This window comes from Rousettus aegyptiacus, unplaced genomic scaffold, assembly GCF_014176215.1.
Source record: "Rousettus aegyptiacus isolate mRouAeg1 unplaced genomic scaffold, mRouAeg1.p scaffold_m13_p_13, whole genome shotgun sequence".
In the NCBI taxonomy this organism is placed as follows: Eukaryota; Metazoa; Chordata; class Mammalia; order Chiroptera; family Pteropodidae; genus Rousettus; species Rousettus aegyptiacus.
Window position 1 is genome coordinate 25533172 of NW_023416288.1, and position 22043 is coordinate 25555214.

At 31.6% G+C, this 22043-nt stretch overlaps 1 long non-coding RNA gene across 1 annotated transcript in view; it reads right to left on the reverse strand.

The window, feature by feature from the left end:
• The window catches only part of LOC118610703, a 99820-nt gene that overhangs the window by 72092 nt on the left and 5685 nt on the right, over positions 1-22043 (reverse strand). The gene's annotated exons all lie outside the window — the stretch shown is intronic.

A 22043-nucleotide genomic window follows, 5' to 3' on the forward strand; every position in this document is an offset into this window, starting at 1 on the left:
CCGAGGCATTAATGAAAAGATACATGATATTTTAAAACAACGGTAAAGTTTTAGGGACTACAATATGTACATGTTACAATAATAATTTAAAAATCCCACGAGAAAAGAGAGACAAAGACAGAGACTGGTACTGTTTGTTCACTGCCACTCCTTTATAGTCTGTTAAAGGCTTTCTATGTTGGAATTCAGTAAATCTCAAAAGTAGTCTTAAAGCCTGCTTAGCCCTCACTCTTTAAATCTCATCTTAATGATTTTTTTCTACACAGCTTTATTATGTTTTGATTCATATGAATTATAGCCTACAAATAGAAAAATTGGATTAAGAGATTCTCATTAATATGTGTAATGCCATAAATTTGCCTTTTTTTTAAAAAAAGTATTACATATAATGAATGATTCCTAAGTAATATCTCTTGTGAGTATAAACTGAAAGCAATGACTTTCTTTAATGGTAAATTCCTATGAAATTATTACTCATGATACATACAATTTTCAAATATTTGTTTTATGATTTTTTAAAACTTTAAAAGTAGAATTATTTTTTAGCTTACTGATGAAAATGGTATTGACATTTTTACTGTAATTGTCAATTTTTGTTTTTGGAACTTTTTTTATGATATCCATCTAACTCAAAGATAAAATAAAAATCTTGATTTTTCCACAGAGACCCGCCCCCGCCCCCCCGCCAGAAGGAACTTTGTACCTAACATTCTTGTTTGGAGGAAGCTAGAAAAAACATCTGTCATCACTCCACCAGGCTTGGTTCTTTATAATAAGATGTACAAATGTCATTTAATGGGGATGCATGAAATTTGAATAGTGCCTACAGTATAACTGTGGGCTAAAGAGAGGAAGAAAGAAGGGGGAAAAGCATTCATAATTTATAAGTAATATTCAACATAAGTAGCCCTGAAGATATTTGTACAAATACCTAGAGTATAGGGAGTTGTGTGGTAGGCTATTTGTCTTTCATTAGTTATGCAAATTTATCAACTTGAGTTAAATGAAAAAAAAGCTTGCATTAAATAAGAATGTTTATAACATTTGAAAATAAAATCTAAGCTTTGATCCAGTATGTTTTTAGACTTCTATACCTCTTAATCACAAATAGCAAATTGCAAAGCAGCTATTTTGTAACAAAATATAGATGCAGATGTTATTGCCTTCGTAGAACCAGATAAACGTAACATTAAAAACAAAGTAAAAAAAGAGATGGAGGACGTCAGGACACTTAGGTTTCCATTGGATTGATTTGGATAGAAATAATTGGCATTCCTAAGAAGAGGATTTAGGCTGTTATTAACATATTAGAATATTAAATGACAAGAAAAATACATAAAGTACATTGTGAAAAATAAAATAAGTTGTACATATGACTTTTTAAAAGTGTGCATTAAAGAGGAAGAGTCTAAACTCTTTTTGGGGGGGAAGTTTATACATGTATTTCTGTTCTCCATATAAAATGTCTTCCATATCAGTCCATTTTCATGTCGGATTCTTTTTTTTAGGTTAAATTCTTTTTTTTAATAGGGATTTAATATTTTTTTAATTTATTTTTTTATGGTGACATTGGTTAATGAAATCCAGTAAGGTTCATCAGTATACTTTAACAGTAAGGCATATATATATTTACATTGCGTGTCCACCTCATTAAACTAAAATCTTAATAGTGAATATTTATGATGGAGAGTCAATGAAAAATTTTTGTATTATTAGTTCTCTCTATTTCTCAAATTCCCTACTATATACATGCACACACATATTTACATATATACCCACAAATATACATGCATATAACTTTTGTAATAAAAATATTTTCTTTACTTTAAAATGGGGGCTTTTATTATACCATACCTAAGCTATTGCCCAGTAATGTTAATTTATTCTCTTGATTATCCTTTTTTTCCCCCACAATTAAGTTCACTCAAAATTACTTTTCATTATTTGCAAATATGTTTTGTTACTTTCTCTGGTTGCAAAGATGCTTGAGACAAAGATATCTAGAACTGGCATCTTGCATCAAGCAGGAACATTGGTGATATCAAGATGCCAGTTTCAGATTCTTTTCTAGTTGCCTAATTCATTTCATCCTTTCTCACTCATCTTCACACTAAAGTCTATTTGCCCATAAAATGAGTAATTACTGCTTGTAATCTAAGTTTGTGTTTGGGGTTTTTTTTTTTTTTTTTTTTTTTGCAAAATTTAAAGGCTTCTTTGTATGAACAAATCAATTATAAAGTCTACATGAGGTGCTTTTACAGAGAATAACTACATTTTTATTTCATAATTTAGATCTATCATGCAAAGCTTCCTGTCTTTTTTAGCCTAACAGTAGTTTCTTTCACTGTTGCTTTAATGCTTTTTATCCAGTGCCATACATAATTAAGAGCAGAAGAAAAAAATTTTTTCCAAAGATATGAGGGTTTGTCTGTCCCAAAATAAGGAAAATCTAACTATACAGGAACCCAATTATTCTTTTGACCCTTCCTTATTAATTTATAAAATTATAAGTTTTATAAACTTGAATTGACTTCACAATTTTCTTACCAGTGAATTTCTAAGCATAAATAACTTTTCCATGAAACTGTATAAAAAGAGTCTTTTGTTACTTTAGACCAAATAACAATATCCTTTTAATGCTACAAAATAAACATATTATTTAATGTAATTATGGTGCTAATTTTTGTAGGTATGTTATGGTACATTATATCATTTCGAACTTCTGTTTTACCTTAGTTCTAAGAATTTTAATATAGGAATTAGTATACGAAGTTAAGAAATGATAAAGAATTTAACTTGTGTAGTCAAAGATAATATAAATATGTGCATGAATACATACATGTAATATTTAAAATTTATTTTTTGTAAAACCTTCCATTAAGTAGATTAGATATCAGTGTTTTTCAACACATGTGTACAAAACAGGTGTTTAAGTTTTCAGTACATAGCCATTACTCTTTAAAAGATAAAAGATATTTTATTCTAGTGCTATAATTCAAAATGCTGTATCTTGCAAAATATGTGTCTACAATGCTTTATATTACCTGATTTAATCTACTTAAGCAGCGAAGCACAAGAAAAAGCTTCCTTTACAAATTTTATGTCTCCTAGTTTTTCTTTCTCTAATATTGTTTCATTTTACAAATCAGAACAATTGCAATGTGGACATCTGCATGCAGACATTCTCATTTGCAAGAAACTACATTTACAAAAACAAAACACCAGGAAATGTGAGAGGGAAAAGAGCTGCCACCCAGAATCCTGTAGCTAAGCAACGGGATGTTCTTCTTTTCAGTAACCAAATTATCCAATCACCCCCTGTGGGCTCCAGAGCTCTATAGGATCTCCATCATTTGACTCTAACTTAAGCCATTTCTGGGCTTTTTCATCTCAGGCAATCAACACTATCCTGTCAAGTTTATGAGGTCCAGATTTCTGTCTCAAAATTGGTCACAACAGTCCTCTTGGATGTTCTACTCTCTAACAAACCATCTTATGGAATACTTTTTAGAACTGATAAAAACAACATGATAACAAATGTAAGCATCCATGAAAGAGCGGCTGCAATAAATGAGAATTATTTATACATAAGGTGATTTAATGTTTGTTCTAAGTCTCAATGAAATTTTTTCTACATGCAAATTTTCCAAAGTCAAACATAATAAAGGACATTATACTTTAAATCATGTATTAGTGATAGAACTGCCTGTAATGGCCTACCAGTGAAACTATTTTCTAAGAGGAAACACGCTAAGCTAAACTCTCCATTTTTTAAAATTTCTGGAAATTACCTTTAGAAATGTATACATACGCCAGACACCTAGGACTTCTGGAACCTGACAAACCACTTTAAAAAATTATTTTTTAAGGAACAATGCCATCCTAACAGATGGGTGTTAGTGTAGGCATGCCAGGGAATCAAAATGTACATCACGTTCCACTACAAGGGGGCAGAATCTCATCCAGAATCGTCCGTCTGTGCCACTGGCTAAAGGAATATTCCATTCAAATCTACCTCAGAGCCAGATCACTTAAGACAATAACTTCTAAAGCCATACTTTTTTTTTTTTTTTTTGCTTTCTGAATATAAGAATTCACATTGCACTGGAAAAAAAGTAGGTCAGGAACCATTGTAGGGAAATTCTAAGCAGCAAAAATGTTATTATGGTCCATTTAATTTTTTGACTGAATGGCTTATCTAAACAGGAAAACCATTTTGTGAATACCGGCATATAATTTTTGTTCAACAGAACCCCAGAAATTCTATCTGACTTACCAATTATTTTGAAATATTTTTCTCCCTTGTTGGAACCTATAGAAACCTATCTTAAATTAGGAATTAAAAGGTTTCACTAGAACTGCCCTACTGAATAGAGTTGTATTGACAGCCATAATTGAACATACTATGTTGGACTCATTCACTGGTTCAGGGATATTCACCAACTATATTAATAAAGAGGCTATTCACAGATTCTCCGGTTTTGATTAGAGTATAAGAAAGATATCCCTGAAAGAATGGACATTTTGAGATTTTATATTTTAATTTCCTTATCTCCCTTGAATTTATGACTTTATAACATGTACAAAAAGCGATCTGTCATTGATATCACAGTAAATCATTCACGTGTAATGGATTTAATTGATTGTACTGCTGAAACTAAATGTTTTGGTCATGTGTGATAATAGAAGTTTGGGGGTTAATATCAATTACAGAAGCAATATCTTTTAATTAGGCCTAAAAATAATTTTATCTTAAAATTTGCACAGTTCATATTGATATTTGCTTCCCCTACTGGTCATGTTATGCTAGTTACTAGTGTATGAAATTTCACTAAGTATGAAAAGAAACTATTTTCAATGTTATTTTGAAAAGTCATTAGTACACATTTTTTTAAATCCCTGTTAATAGTTTTTATTCAAGCATTTATAGTAACATAGAGCCTTTTAGATACATGGAATCACAGAAGACCAAGAGCATTGTAATTTATATCATAACAAGTCACATAGACTTAAATGTGACTTTTTTCATTTGTTACTTTTTTTTTTTTTAACTTCTGTAGGGTTTTTTTTTTCCTCTTATTGTTATTGCTTTAATGAGGAACAATGTTCTTTATTATATTCATAGTAACAAATTTAGGTAAAACAAATTTACCAAATGTCAGTAAGTAATATAGTGTTCTAACTATTGAAACAATTATAACTAAATGTACTTGTTACATGTTGTAATACATTTATAAGTTCATGGAAAATATTTAATATTAAGATACATAAAGGCTGTCTGAATTTTAATTAACAAATTAATGATTGTTGATGAAACTCCCAAAAGTAATCTCTCCTATCATCCTAATTAGTAATTAAATATATTATAGAACTTTGAAAAGTAACATATTTAATTGTATGAACTATATAAAGGCATAATTCTTTTTTTTTAAATTCACATATAAAAACTAAATTTCTTTCATATGAACCATAAAATCACCTAGTGATTAATGGCTATAAAACAATTTTTTTCAACATTTTCCAAATATATTACTCTTTTATATAAAAGTACAGCTGTAGCAAACACAAAGTTATCTCCCATTGTCCATGAGAACTATCTAAATGTTATTTGCTTTCATTTACTCCTCATTTGTAAGTGTGCCAAGTTGACTAGCCTTTCTATTAAAATAAAGACTACCTTAGCCAAAGAAGAAATTGGACAGATTCTCCGCTTTGTCTGCAAACATGAAGAACAAAAATACACTAATGGAAGCAGCATGAATCTTCATTATGGACCCCTCCAGGTCTTGAAAATCATCCAAGGAGCTATCTCATCAAAAGTTGAATATCTTCCAAGGATCCCTTTACACACACCCTTTTTAAGTGGCGAGTTCCAATCAAAGATTTTCTCTACTGAAAAGGGCTTCTGGAATGATTTCTATTTTCTGACTCTTGCCCAAGTTCTGGCCAAGCACTAAAAAAGGTTCGAGATACTTCATTTCACTTATAAGGATGGAATAACTCCAAGAAAAAAGTGACCTATCACCGCGATTTCCAAAGACTTCTTGCCTATCATTTGGTAGTGGAAATTGTCCAGTGGATCCTGTCTTTGCCTCTAAATATATGCACCTTCCTTCAGATCCAAGGAATGAAAGGATTCCAGAGCCTCTTTCAGTCAAGAATTTTCTCATAGCTACACATACATCATAAATATATCACCTTTTTACTATCGAAACACTTCCAGTGAGGTAACTTTAAGCTATGAAAAAATTTTGACAACAAAAAGTTATTTCCAATTGCATTGTTTTTATTTTGGAGAATTTGTTTCAAGTACTCTAAAGCATTTTTAAATATATAACAAATTATATAGAATTTATCTACACACAGTAGAACAATATCGACAATCCATTATAATCTTTACATTTGTTTAAACATTTTTATTTCTCTCTATTCTAAATAATGTTTATCAAAAAATAAAAAATAAAAACTGGAATTGGAAAAGGAAATGATCAGGTTGTACAATCGAAGTAAAAAATTGCACTTGGGAATCTTTGGATACAAGAAAAGGACACATAGAATGTCCTGAGAGTGTGGAGATAGAAGTAGTCAGGCTCCAGATAAACCCAAAAGTGCTGCTATGACAATGCCACAATACATATTCTCAAGGAAATGCTAATGCCATGACTGCTTTTTGCAGGTCAATTCCACAATCACAGTGTGGACTTTGATTTGATCACTCCTGACAGTCATACTAATTTGCACAGATTACTTCTGTCTCCAACTCCTCTTATGAGACAATGTCTAGATAACAAGTTTTGCACAGGGCTTTCAGAGTATTCGGCTACAGGTAATATTACTACAGGTAAAATTAGTAAATTTTGTCTGAGGTGATATTTGGAAGCTGAGAGGATATGTGATTAAGAAAAATGAAATAAATCCAGTATTCAAGACTAAAGAATAAGGTATTGGCTAAATAACACTTTAAAATAAAATATCTGCTGAAATTGTTCGATAAAAACCATTTTCATTAAAATTTGTAGAAAATTTGGAAAGCCATCGTCAAATATTTTGTTTGTTTTTAACATAATTTATACCCTTGGTGGAGAAATTCAGTTATTTAGAGCTTCTTTCAGTTTTGTTGATTATCCAGAGGAAAAGTTATAGAAATGTGGAAAACTGTGACAAAAGGAACAAGTCAGAATCCCAGTGTTCTAGTATGAATCCTTTGATGTACTAGCTTTTCATATTTAGAAGGATGTAATCTCACTGTACACATATTATATAAGGAGAAAATATAGATGTAAATAATAGTATCAAAATAATTTTGCGTTTAGCTCACTTTTAATGAAACTTATTGACTTCATTGTATTTCATGAAGTAAATATGCCACTGGAAATTTAATTATCTTTTAGATATTTTTGAATATTTAACTTATAGTAATTAATTTTAAATAAGAACACATTTGTGAATAATTTTTCCCTAATTAATTTTTTGAAATACACTTTTTTGGGGGAATAATTTTAGATCTATAGAAAAGTTGCAATGATAGTAATAGAAAGCTTCTGTATATCTTACATTGCAGCGTTCAGTTTCTCCTACTGTTATTATACATTGTCATGATTAATTCATTAAAACTAAGGAATGAACACTGAGATAATACCACAAACTTAAGACTGCCTTATGATTTCACCAGTTTCCCCAAATAATTTATGTTTAATGATTCTGAACATTGATGTGAAAGAAAAAATAACGAGGTGGTATTTATATAAGGCTACCAGAAGACCAGAAAAAGGTCTATGAAGTTAGCGTATTTGTTTTTATGCTGTTTAACAAGAAATCAGTCATTATCATTAAGGCCACCTATTTCTGTCCTAAAATATAATTTAAAAAACATGATATTAAACAGTAAATGTATAAACAGAGATGTTTCTGTTCAAATTAGAATGTCTCAAACATTACTCGGGAGACTACATTTGAGCGATGTGCGTATACATTTTGGTTTATGTTTGTACAGATAGTCAATCTTTATGGAACTGCAATTATGTGCTCAACCCTCTCCCAAGTGATGCAAAAAAGTAAAATAGATGACTCTCCCTTCAAAATCCTAAAAACCCAAAAGTCAAGAAAACAATAATAAATTCTTAAAGTGTATATGTAAGCATTGTAGCAATGGAGAGCACAGAAATAAAGTTTTCCTGACACATATATTCCTAAAAGATGTTGAAAATTATATATGTAATAAAATAAGATATCTGAAATATATACATATAAATGTATATATTTCTATATAAACATATGTGTATTAATAAATGTATGCATGTGTGTGTGTATAGAGACAGACTAACAAAGACGTAGGCAGTGTCTTGCAGAAAAAGTTTTTTTTTTTTTTCCAGAATTTCTGGCACTCTCCTTGGAGTGACAACAACAGTTACTAATGATTGGCAGTGCTACTGAAGCCTTACAACAGGCCAAGAACTGCTGGGAAAATCATACATTCTCCAAACAAGTGGAAGCATATAGCTTTTCAAATGCAGCTAACTCAGACTCCCCAGTTCCCAATTCAATGAATTGTAGGTCTTAATATAAACCTCTGGATCAAAACAAGAAAAACGTTATTTTTGGTGGGCCTTGGAAAGATGTTTAATGAAATTAAAAATATGTAAGCACTTAACTCTGTTCTAGGCACACTTTTATACACTTTACATGTATTTACTCATATAAGCCTGACAATAACTCTATGAAGCAAGATCTATTATTACCTCCATTGAAAGTTGAGGAAATTGTCACAGGACATCATATAACATGTCCAAGGTACTTAAAGTAGCAAGTAGAGGAGTCAGTATTCAAACCCAGGTTGTTTGATACTGGAGCCCAAGCTCATAACTGTGCTTTTTCTACTAGAGAAAGTGGGAGGTAGGGGGTTCTGGGGAATGAGGAGCCATACAGAGAAAAAGAAGATTAAGAACTAGATATCTTGGTAGTAAGCTTTAAAAACTAGGTGGAAAAGTTTAGATTCGAGAGATAATGATATACGAATTTATATCTCATTTTCAAAGTAACATCAGAACCAATAGAAAAGCAGTCTGCTACACTGATAACATACAGCATTAGGTTTAAAGACATGGATTCTCCTTTTCATATAAATCTGTCAATTTAGCCCTTTTATTTTTTTTTTAAAACAAAAGATATACACTATTTTCATTTGCTCCCAAACAATGTAACAGCAACTGTAAACATTAATGTATCTAATTCTACATTTTCTAGTTTCTGGAAATCTGTTTTTGTTTTTAATGTGTTTTGTAGGCTACTTTGAGAATGTCGAAGATATCTATGTTTCCAACTGTCCATGTAGTCATAATCTGATTGTTTTTTGCCTTGTGCTCTTTGGGGGCAAATTTAACCATTTAATCTTTCAGTACCTAGCACCCTGTTAAGACTTTGCTATGAATCCACAAGGTAGTCAAAAGCATATCCTTATCACTTGCCCAGAATTAGCATAAGCCTCTCCATCCACACCAATTTGCAGGTTGACAATATTCTCATAATCTAAAAACAAGAGTAACTTTAAGGCAAGGCTTCCTTATCAACTCCCTCACCCTCCTGTCCAGCCTCTCCTCTCTTTTTTAAATTTAGATTTTTCTGGTCTGGCCATTTAAGTTTGCAATAGTAATCAGCTATTTGTCAGAGTTTTGTTTATTATATGTTAATTTCATATGATTTAAAATTATGTTTAATGTATTTCCTACTATGTATGATTAAGAAGTTGAACACAAGATATTTCGATATTTAATTTTCAGATTTGGCCCAACTTTTGTTCTCTTGGTTCCACAATTTTCAGAAAAGTAGAATATCATTCTTTATGCTATACTGTCATCATCATCATTATTATTAAAGCTTATATTTATTGAGCAGATAGTATATGTTTTGTAGATACTTATATAATCTTCACAACAATCCTTTTAGGTAACTACTATTATTATCCCATTCTACAGATTGGACCATAAACTGAGGTACTGAGGTAAAGTGAATTGCCCAAGGATAGATATCTATTACCTTATGGTGCCAAGATTCAATACGAACATTTTGACTTCAGAACTCCATGCAGTTAAACACATTATCATTTTATTCAATGTGTAAAAAATTCTTTAAATATTGATCACTGAAATAATTTATAAAAATATACCATACAAACAGAAAACATGCACACATTCAGAGAGAGAATGAGAGGACAAAATTTTTTTTAAATTAACAGGAGATGCTGAAACTAGTTTTGATTCAGAGCCAATGTTATATTTTTCCAATTACTCAACTGTTTGTTTGTGCTAATCTAGCATGCCTGTAAAGCAAGTACCATAGGTACCACTGTGAAAGATGTCATCCAAATGCTTGAATGAGTACATAATGCTCTGTGTTTACTTAAGTATCTGATTCTATAATTACAATCTCCCCTGTTAATATTTCACCTTTAGTGTTCTTTATAGGGGCACATTTATTGCTTGAATACTTCTGAAGCTAGTTAGAAAACAAAATATTACATATAAAAGTGCCTTCTAATGTTGCACACTGCTTCAAAGCATCAAATGCTATATAGGCTGATATGAAATACACATAGGATTTATTGACAGTTCATTATATTCATGTAACTGTAGTCCTGAATATACATGTGATCTATTTTCCTTTTTTTGATAGATTTTATATGGCTAAAGTAAAATCTGTTTTCTATTTATAACATAGATAAAGGAATGAATAGATATTACTTCTTATATTTTCTAATAGAATCAACCAAACATTTACAAATAAAAGAGCAAAGATACTCATTGTTTCTAATGTTTGAAATTGAGTGATAAAACAATCCACTATTATTAAAATAAACTTCAAAGAAAAAAATATTTTTATCTCCAGTATTAGCTTTATCTACTCAATGACAAAACCAAAATTTCTGAATGGTTCAGGTCTATGTAAAAGATATTTGCTCTTGGGTTTTTCCTTTTGTTTTTCTTTGTTTTGTTTCTAAGTTTCTTAGTAACCTAGACATAGGCAATAGGCAATGGTAAAATATGTAATAGTCAAAGATATTTGCCAGAACTGAACTAAAGAGAACACAGTAGATGGGCTGATTCCCATACCAGGTCTCCAAAGTCAACACTTCCACAGAATAGATTACCTAAAATAAAGCTTTTAGACCCTTCTTGTTAGAGACAGTATAAGGACATGGGTTTGATAAACCTTTGGAATCATAATTTAGGTTTTGAAAGTACAGTTGTAACAAATTGAGCAAGTTATCTAATTTTTTAAATCTTTAAGGTTTTTTTTTTAAGTTTAGTTTTATCACACATATAATAGCAACGAAACTGAAAGTAGGTATAGAATTAAATGAAATTATACATATTAAACACCTAGTATATATCTTAGAAATTAGGAGGTATTACTGTGAAACCTTGAGGCTGTCTTCCACCATTTGAGCCCAAATTCTGTCTAATCTGAGGACTATATAACACTTAAAACAGTGCTGATATTCAAAAACATCATGACTTCACATGATGCTCATTATCAACAATCCTATTCCACTTTTCTCTTTTCCCTACCCTCTCTCCAACTCTTTGCTTCCTCTCTTTCCAGAATAGTAACAAAATATACAAGTTAATACACAGAACATTGCTTTATCTCTCTGAAATAGTCCAACCCTGGCAGTTGTGCCTCATCAACAGAAGTTGTGCAATTTTAATCTTTTCCAATTAGTTCTCTTCTAAATAACCAGATGTTTTATTTGGCATCACCACTGGACAGATCAACTGAAAACACAGAATGCAATCCGGACACACTGCCTAGGGAACACCATGCGACTTTCAATTAGCAAGGTTAACAATAGGAAAACTAATACTAACTTAATAAAAAAAGGTTTACTATGAAATATTAGTTGACAATCTTTTTTTTAAAACAAATATTTCCAAATCTATCCACTTTAGCTTCAGATTTAATTGTTCAAAGCCAATATTCTTACAAATAACCTTGGAAAAGGAAAAAAAAGAAAACAAAACAAGCTACAGTATTTACTTAGAGTGGTTAAATGATGCATGTAACATCTCAGTTACACAGTATGTGACAATGACTGACTTTAGCCGTTAAATTACATTTGCCATTCACTTTGACTGCAAAGTGGCCTGTACTTATCTGTTTTGATTTATATCAGATGATGCCCTTTAGTTTTAACTAACGTTGAAAAATAAACATACTCTGCTTAAACAAGGAAAATCCAAATTTTCCAAATTAGCCAACAATGAAAGTAAGAGTCCACAAATAGCCAGCACTATATGTGTTTACAGACAAGACATCAAATAGGGGCTTCTAGAATTTTCCTTACTTGCCCTTCTTCCCTCATACTTAGTGCAAAAGAGTATAAGCTTTTGATTCAGTTTATAAGTACAAATCCCAGCTCCATGACTTAATGTTTTAATCTTTGGCAAAATAATAAATCTCTCTATCTCTGATTCCTCCATAAAATGTAAATGGCAATTATAGTAGCCTACTTAGAGGATTGATGAGAGAAGATTAAATGAGATAATACATAGAAAGATCTTTAGACAATGATTAGGGTATAGAGAATGCTCAGTAAATGTTATTTATTAATACCCTCAATAATGCTATTTTAAAAACTTCATGCATTCTACTCACCACAGAGACATTTCTAGCTGATAAGACTAATTTATTAAACCACCAGTATATATCAACAACTTAATTATTAGTATCACCTTAAATAGAGCCAGATTTTAGATTTGTATACTAAAGTTGCAACGAAGGGTCAGGAATCAAATGTGTAACTCAGAAAGATTACTCAAGAAGTATTTCAACAACAACTGGTAAGTCTGGATATGAGATTATGGCAATAGTCAAAAGGAAAGATGTTGAGGACCTGGCTACTAGCAGTGACAGCTATTTTGCAAAGAATAGGGGACACATGAGATGTATGAGTGACAGATCTATGTATCACTGAAGGAACTTGGGCAGTACCAAATAAATCAAACTATATCTTTTTTTAACTTTCTAGAGCAGAAAACCATATTTTTCTTAGTATATGCTTCATGTAACAATTATTAACTCAAAATTTATCTCAACTCTCATTTTTAGAATAACTTTAATGTCTCATTGAAGAAGACAATAAGAATGCTTACAGCTGGTATAGTATGATTACCTTCATTAGTATATCAGGTTAAAGTATCATATATTTATCAATATACTTATGTTAATTGCTAATTTTCATGTCTCGCAACAAAGGTGTAAATTTGGGCATCATCTGACCTTCAAGGCACACATGATACCAGTGATTTTTTTTTTTTACTAAGTTGTGCAACTGCTAAAATTAATTACACCCCAGGGCTATTATATTATGCATGAATTGTCACCCAAATAAATGACAATGTTTGAGATGGAGTGAAAGAATAGGGATTTAGATGTGTTCTCAGTGAATGTTGCCAGCTACATGACAACTGACATGATACCCAATTACAAGATCACTAATTAAGGCTATCAAACAAGCCCATCACCAGCAATTTCAACCTTGGCTTTTGAATTTTCTTTTAGTAAATGTGAAAAAAAAAACCTTTTCAGAATATTTTCTTCTGGGTTTTTGAAAATAGGATTTATCACTTAAGTCATAAAACATGGTAATTTTAATGTTCCCAATTTTAACAATATGCTTTTACTTTTTTCTATCTTGAAACTCAAAAAGAGCTAAGAAAATCAGGTACATAATACGCAAGTGGAGCATTTGTATGTGATCAAAATTAAGCTGCTCTTAGCTTAAAATGGACTGTTGTATCTATAAGCTATTTTAGGTAAGCTTCATAGTAACCACAAAGCAAAAGTCTAGATTTACAAGAAATAAAAATGGGAATTAGAGCATACCACTACAGAAAATCACTAATTCGCAAAGATGGGGGGGGGGGGGAGGGCAGAAGGAGAGGAAGAAAGAATGGAATGACAAAATAGCCAGAAAGCATTTATAAGATGGCATTAGTAAATCCTTACATATTGATAAATACTCTAAATGTAAATAGGTTCACCCATCAAAAGGCACAGGGTAGCTGGATAAATTTTTTTAAAAATTACATGTTGCCTACGAGAGACTCATTAAGCTTTAAGGACACATACAGACTCAAATAAAAGGACAGAAAAAGATATTTTTGCAAGCGGAAACCCAAAAAAGGTAGGAGTAGCTATACTTATCAGAAAAAGTAGACTGACTTTAAGCCAAAAATGTTAACAAAAAACAAAGAAGATCATTATGTAATGATAAAGTGAGTCAATTTCTTCAAGAGTATATAACAATTATGACTATATATGAACTCAATATTAGAAGACCTAGATCCATTAAGCAAATACTAACAGTTTTGAGGGAGAAATAGAGAATAAAATAATAGCAGGGGACTTTAATACTCCACTTTCAGCAATGGATTGACATCCAGACAAAACAAAACAAAACAAAAAACAGTAAAGAAGCAATGGATTTAAACTAAACATAAGACCAGATGGACTTAACAGACATTTACAGAAAATTTCATCTAACAGTTGCAGAATGCACATTCTTCTTAAGTACACATGGAACATTCTTCAGAAGAGATCATATGATAGGCCACGACATGTCTTAGCAAATTCGAGAAGACAGAAATCATACCAAGTGTTTTTCTGACCCCAATGATATAAAACTAGAAATCAACAAGAGGAAAACTGGAACATTTACAAGCATGTAGAAACTAAATAACACACTCCTGAAAAACCAGTGGGTCAAAGAAGAAATCAAAGGGAATTTTGTTTTAAATCTCAAAACAAAGATGAAAACATAACATACAAAAACCTATGAGATGCTGCAAAATCAGCTCTGAGTGAAGTTTACAGTAATAAATGTTTACATTAAGAAATGAGATTTAGAATAAACAACATAAATTTATAACTCAAAGAACTAGAAACAGAAAAAATGAAGCCAAAAGTGAGAAAAAAGGAAAAAAGATGAGACTGGAAATTAATGAAATACAGACCAGAAAAACAAATAAACAAAACAAAACAAAAAATTAACTAAAGTAAGAGCTAGCTTGAAGAGTTAAACAAAACACAGAATTTTGGCTAGTGTAAGGGAAAACAGACTCACATATTATTTAAAATTAGAAATAAAAGATAAGATATTACAGCTAATATCAAAGGAATACAAAAGATCATAAAGACTACTATGAATAATTATATGCCAACAAAATGGACAACCTAGAAGAAATAGATAAATGCCAAGAAATTAATAACCTACCAAAACTGAATCATAAGGAAATAGAAAAACTGAACGAATCAATAAAGAGTAAAGAGATTAGTTCTAATCAAAAACCTACCAACACAGAGAAGCCCCAGACCAGATAGGCTTTTCACTGGCAAATTCCACCAAACATTTAAGGAAGAATTAATGCCAATTTTTTTCAAAGTCTTTCAAAAAATTAAAGAGATAACACTCCCAAACTCATTTTACAAGGCCAGCATTACCCTAACACCAAAGCCAGATAAAAATACTACAGGAAAAAAAATCGCAGACCAATATCCCTGATAAATATAGATGTAAAATTTCTCAACAAAATACTAGCAAATCAAATTCATTGGTACATTTAAATGATCATGATCAAGTGGGATTTATATCTAGGATACAAGGATGGTTCAATATATGCAAGTCACATTAACACTATGAAAGATAATTGTATGATCCTCTCAATAGTTACAGAAAAAGAGTCTGACAAAATATAACATCCTTTCATGATAAAAAAAAACCCTAAGCAAATTAGGTATAGAAGGAATCTCTCAACGTAATAAAGGCTATATACAATACACCCACCACTTATATCTTAATTGTGAAAGGATGAAATCTTGTCCCTAAGATCTAGAATAAGACAAAGGTGCTCATAGTAATAGAGGTCTGAGCTAGAACAATCGGGCAAGCAAAACAAAAAATTATAAAAAGCATTTGAATTGTAAAAGTAGTAAAATTATTGTATTGGCAGATGATATGATCTTATATAGAGAAAATCCTAAATACTCAAACAAAAAAAAAATGTCGAACTAATCAATAAATTCAGTAAAGATGCAAGATATATCAACATAAAAAATCAGTTGTGTTACTACACATTAACAATAAATGTCTAAAAAAGTAAAAACTATATCATTCATGATAGCATCGACATGAACAAGATATTTAGGAATACATTTTACAATTGAAAGTTTTTTACAATGCAAACTATAACTCCTGAATAAAAGAAATTGAAGACGACAAATGTAAAGATGTTAGTTTATCAGAACTAATGTTATTAAAATGCCCATACTATCCAAAGCCATCTTCAGATTCAAAGCAATCCCTATAAAAATTCTAATGACATTTTCACTAAAATAGAAAAAAAAACTAAAATTTTACATAACTACAAAAGACTTCAAATAACCAAAACAATCTTGAGGAAAAAAGAACAGAGATGAAGGCATCACATTTCCTGATTTCAAACTATACTACAAACTATAGTCATTAAAAAGGTATGGTATAGTAAGTCCTCATTTAATGTTATTGCTAAGTTCAGTGACTTTAAGTGATATTTACAAAACTAATTTTACCATAGGGTAATTGACATAAAAAGAATTATGTTTCTACTGCATCTCATCGATGTTACAACAAACTGATGTTAAACAAAATGACAATATTGAAGGACCTGTTGTTTTCAGAAAAAAAAAATAAAGACCCATAGACTAATGGAACATAACAGAATCCAAACCCCACATACATAGTCAACTAATATTTGACAAGGTAGCTAAAACTATACAACAGGGAAAAGATGATCTATTCAATAAATGGCATTAAAGAAACTAGATAACCATATGCAGAAAAATAATTGGACCTATATCTTATACCACTCATAAAAATTAAGTTGAAATGAATAAAAGAGTTAAATATAAGACAAAAAAAGCTTAAAAACTCCTAGAAGAAAACAGGAGAAAACCTCCTTGACATAGGTCTTGGCAATGTTTTCTGTTTGCTTGTTTTTTTTGTTTGTTTGTTTTTTTATTTTTTTGTTTTTGCATATGACACCAAAAGCATAAGCAATAAAAGAAAAATTAGCAAGCAGACTACATCAAACTAAAAAGCTTCAGGAAAGCAAAAGAAAAAAAATCAACGCAATAAAAAGGCAACCTATGGAATAAAAGAAAATATTTGCAAACCATATATTGGATAAGAGATAATATCCAAAATATAGAAAGAAAGCATCAAACTTAATAATCAAAAAATCCAATTAAAAGTGGCTAAAGAACCTGAATAGACATTTTTTTCTAAAAAAAATAACCAAATGTCCAATAGGTACATAAAAAAGATGCTCAACATCACTAATAACTAGGAAAATTAAAATTTAAATCACGATGAGACATCTATTACCTCACACCAGTTAAAATCGCTATCATCAAGAAGACAAAAGAAATGTTGACGAAAGTGTAGAAGGCGGAACTCTTGTGTACTGTAGGTGGGAATATAAATTGGTTTAGCTACTATGGAAAACAGTACGGAGCTTCCTCAAGAAATTAAAAATAGAACTACCCTATGATCTGGTGATTCCATTCCTGGGTATGTATATATATACAAAGAAAATGAAAACAGGATATTGAAAAGATGTCTGCATTTCTATGTTCATCACAGCATTATTCACAATAGCCAAGAAATGAAAGAACCTAAGTTGTTGTTGGTTGAATGGATAAGGAAGATGTGGTGTATACACACACACACACAGAAATATTGAGCCATGGGAAAGGATATCCTGTCATTCGCAGCAACATGGTACTCCTTGAGAGTATTATGCCAAGTGAAGTAAGTTGAACAGAGAAAATAATGCTGTCACTCACATGTGGAAATCTAAAAATGTCAAACTCGTACAAGCAGAAATTGAAATGGTGGTTACCAGAGGCTGCAGTGGGAGGATCAGGGAGATGATGCTTAGGATACAAACTTGCAACTAGTAGATCAATTCTAGAGATCTAATGCGCAGCATGATGATTACAGTCAACAATACTGTATTATACATTTCAAAGTTGCTAAGAGACTAGATCTCAATTGTTCTCACCAAAAAGACAACAATAATTATGCGACCTTACAGAGGTGTTAGCTAAGGCTGCAGTGCTAATCATATTGCAAGAGAGAAATGTATCAAATCAATATACTGAACATTTTAAACTTATACAATGTTATATGTAAATTATATCAATAAAAGTATATTGTTATTAATATTTTCTGGATTTTATTGGAAAATGATAATCATATCTACCTCCAGGATTAGATATCAAGGTGAGGGAAATTCAATCTGATTTTTCTCTTATTAAAAAAATATTTTTAATAATTCCATTCTTAAAATAGAGCCCTATAATTATTCAAAACAATGCAATATGTGTTTTCTTGGTGGAGTGCTATGTCATTTCCCAGGCCAACCTCCTTAAAATATAAGAGGAGGACAAAAGGAGATAAACAGAAGAGCAGATGCTAGAAAAGTAATAAAAAGGAGATAAACTGCTAGGGAAACCCTGAACATCTACATTATAATAGAGGATTGATCAACAACAGTTGTCTACCAATGATATGGAAGCAATGTTCTTAATGGTTGGACTTTTGCCTGATCCTACAGATAACCCTGTTTGTGATCTTGGCACCCAGCTCACTGCAAAAATTAGCCATTCTGCTCCATACTATATTATCTGCCTAGCTGACCCACAAAATAAGAAACAACGAATGTGTATTGTTGGCCACTGTGTTTTGGGATGGCTAGATAAGCAGCAAGAGAACTGATGCATTGCATTAATCCACCGATTTTTTAAATTTGATTCAGCAGCCAGGTTTTCTTTGGCTGGAAAATAATACCAGTAACACAACTACATAGCCGTGTCACAACCCCACGGTTGAGAACTACTGGCCTTGGTGACAGGAGATCAAATTCTGTAGCTGAAAGTGCTATTGGAAGAATTTAATATCAGTGGTTTAAAAACTGTTTTGTGGATGCCCTGGTTTTTAGACACAGCTTCAAAGCCTGTCTTGAAAGGAAGGCCACACATTCTGCTCTGCTTCTGCTGGTCCCCATGTGTTAAATATAGGGCTGTCATTTTAGGCAAGTTTTCATTTCAAAAAAGGCCCACTTGAAAATAAATTTTTATAAAGATGTGAATTACCATTAGTTTTGTCAAACTGCATTAAGTATTATTAAGCGAAGACCAAGAGAAGATGGTTTGTTCAAGTTCACATAAGTAAGGTTAAGAGAGAAGGAATCCAAACTTCCTTCTTTACCCACCTGACTCAGAGTTTTGCCCCCTACAACATTCTGAGACATAATATGGAGGAAAATGGCTTCTGAAACCCTTAAGAGGTAGCACTCTATGGGCCAACAAATTATTTGATATTGGTAGTCCAATAATAATTTTTTAAATTTAATCAATGAATATGTATTAAACAACAATCCCTGTCACCTACGAGTGGGTCCTATTTCTTTATGTTTCCTTTTTTGGAGGAGTCAACCTAAAGTTATAAAATATCAGGACTGATGTTCCATTTTTAACAAATCTCTAAGCCTCATTATCGCCATTTGTCTATTAAGAAACAAAAATCCATTCCCCTTTCCCCTTTTAATTCAGCCCTTAGCTCTTATATGATATATACATAGCATTTAATATTCAGGGTTTTTTTTTTTTAATGTAACTCAATAGAAATAGGAACTTTATTTAGTCCCAATACTAAGTCATCTTTATATTGGATTGCCCGCCCACTAAAGTACAGTTTGAGTATTGTAAATGAGCTTTATTCATTTTTCAAACCAAGAGTAAGTCAATGGTGTTTGCTTAAAAGATTAAGACTAATGAGAGCACTATTTTTCTCTTTCTCCCACTCTGCAGCAAGAAGTGAACTCTCAAAATATGTTCAAAAATTAACTATTTAGTATATAGTAAAATCGCAAATAAAACAAAAGCTCCTTGTTCTTTGATAAGGAATCTCCTATCTCATGGTAAATTCCACATCTGGTTTACCCAAGGGGTACATCTTTATCAAGTAGTCTTTATTAAAGTTTATTGCACCCACTATGCAAAATAAATAAATAGCACATGATCACTAATTACAAACAAGTTATTACATAGATCAATTCAAAATAGTATTTTTAATAAGCTCACCAGAAACCATCACAGATAGAACTGGAGCAAATTTTTAAGAGTTCTACATTTAAGCCCTTTGGCTACATCAGAATTGTTAATAAAGAACTTGCTGTATTTTAGATGCATTTTGGACAGTAGGTTCCTCCCTGGTACCAATGGAGACTTCACACATTTCATACTTAATAAAAATGGATGCGAAATTAAGAAAGCTTATCTCACAAGTAAAAATAATAATATTCCTGCTTTGGAGAAAGAAGTTGTAGAAAGTTCTTTAGATTCAGCTTCAGCTACCATTTTGGAGACCAGCTGCCACCTGTACTACATTTGGTTACTTAATCCTCTGAGCAGTTTGACAAGGCAAAAATTATCACCTCCTTTCCACAGATAAAACTGAGAATCAAAAATATGAGAGAAATAGTAACTTTGTAGTAGAACAACCTTACAGATACTATCTGTAGTCAAACTAATACCTCCTCCACTCCCCAAAAGAAGATATCCACATCCTATTAGAACTTGTGGCAAAAGGGAATTAAGTTACAGATAAAATGAAGATTGCTAATTAATTGACCTTAAAATATGTAAATTATTCTGGATTAATAAAAGTGAGCCCAATGTAATCACGAGTATTCTTAAAAGAGGAAAGAGGATGCAGCGGATGTGAGTCAGAGGCAGATTCAAAGATGCAGAGATGCTGGCTCTGAAGATGGAGAAAGACAAGCCAAGGAGCGCAGCAGCCCCTAGAAACTGGAAAAGGAAACAGATTTTCTCCTAAAGCCTCCAGAAAGGAATGCAGCCAGCACCTTGATTTAGCCTGGTTATATCTGTGTTGTATTTCTAACCTATAGCACTATCAGAAGATAAGCTTGTGCTAATTTGTTAGAGCAGAAATAGGAAACTTATATACCACCAAGTGACAAGTTTCACAACACCATTGATGGCGTGTGCCCTGATACGATGCAGTGAGGAGGATATCCTGTCACTGTGATATTCTACACAAACACTCATCACTGCAAGCTAATTATGAGAAGACATCAGAGAAACTGTAATGGAGGAATATTCTAGAAAATACTTAGAGTACTCTTCAAAACGTTCAAGGGCATGCATGAAAAATAAGGAGAGACTGAGAAGCTGCCCCGACCTGAGGAGAGCAAGAAAACAAGATGACTAAATGCACTGTTGTATGCTTGACTGGCTCTTGGAACAGAAAGAGGATATTAGTGGGAAAACCGATGAAGTATGAATAAAGTCTCTAGTTAGTAGTATGTGCCAAAGTTAATTTCTTATATTTGACAAATGTACCATCATTACATTAACTTTTATAAAAGCGAGGCAAAGGAAACTGTTCTCTAACTTTTCTGTAAGCCAAAAGTATTCCAAATAGTTTATTTAAAATATTTATATATTATATGATATATAGGTCAAATGCATTATGTATTAATGTATATAACATAATATATAATGCAATGGGATATAGATACAAAAGACACATGCCTGAGAGTCAACTTGAGAACCCATGTCTTCTAGTTCTATTTTTTTTTTTATCCTCCCCAATGTACTGTTCTGTCTTTAATCTCATAATCCATTCAGAGCAACCTTGCCTGACTGGGCCATACTATTAATTCAATAAAGGTCAAGATTATCATAAGAATAGGTTATATTGCTTAAAATTAGCAATTAAACAGTTTTTAAGAAAAATCTTAGAAGTTTGTATATTAGGAAGTGTCTCAATAATTCATTATCTTTCTCAATTTCTTGGTTTTTTCCTACCTTGTAACACCTGTGCTTGTGGAATTTTATTTTCTGAAATCAGGAATAATCTCTCTACCGTAGTTTCTGGTATCAATATTGGCCTCAAACTCGAGGTGTCTTGAAGCCAGTGC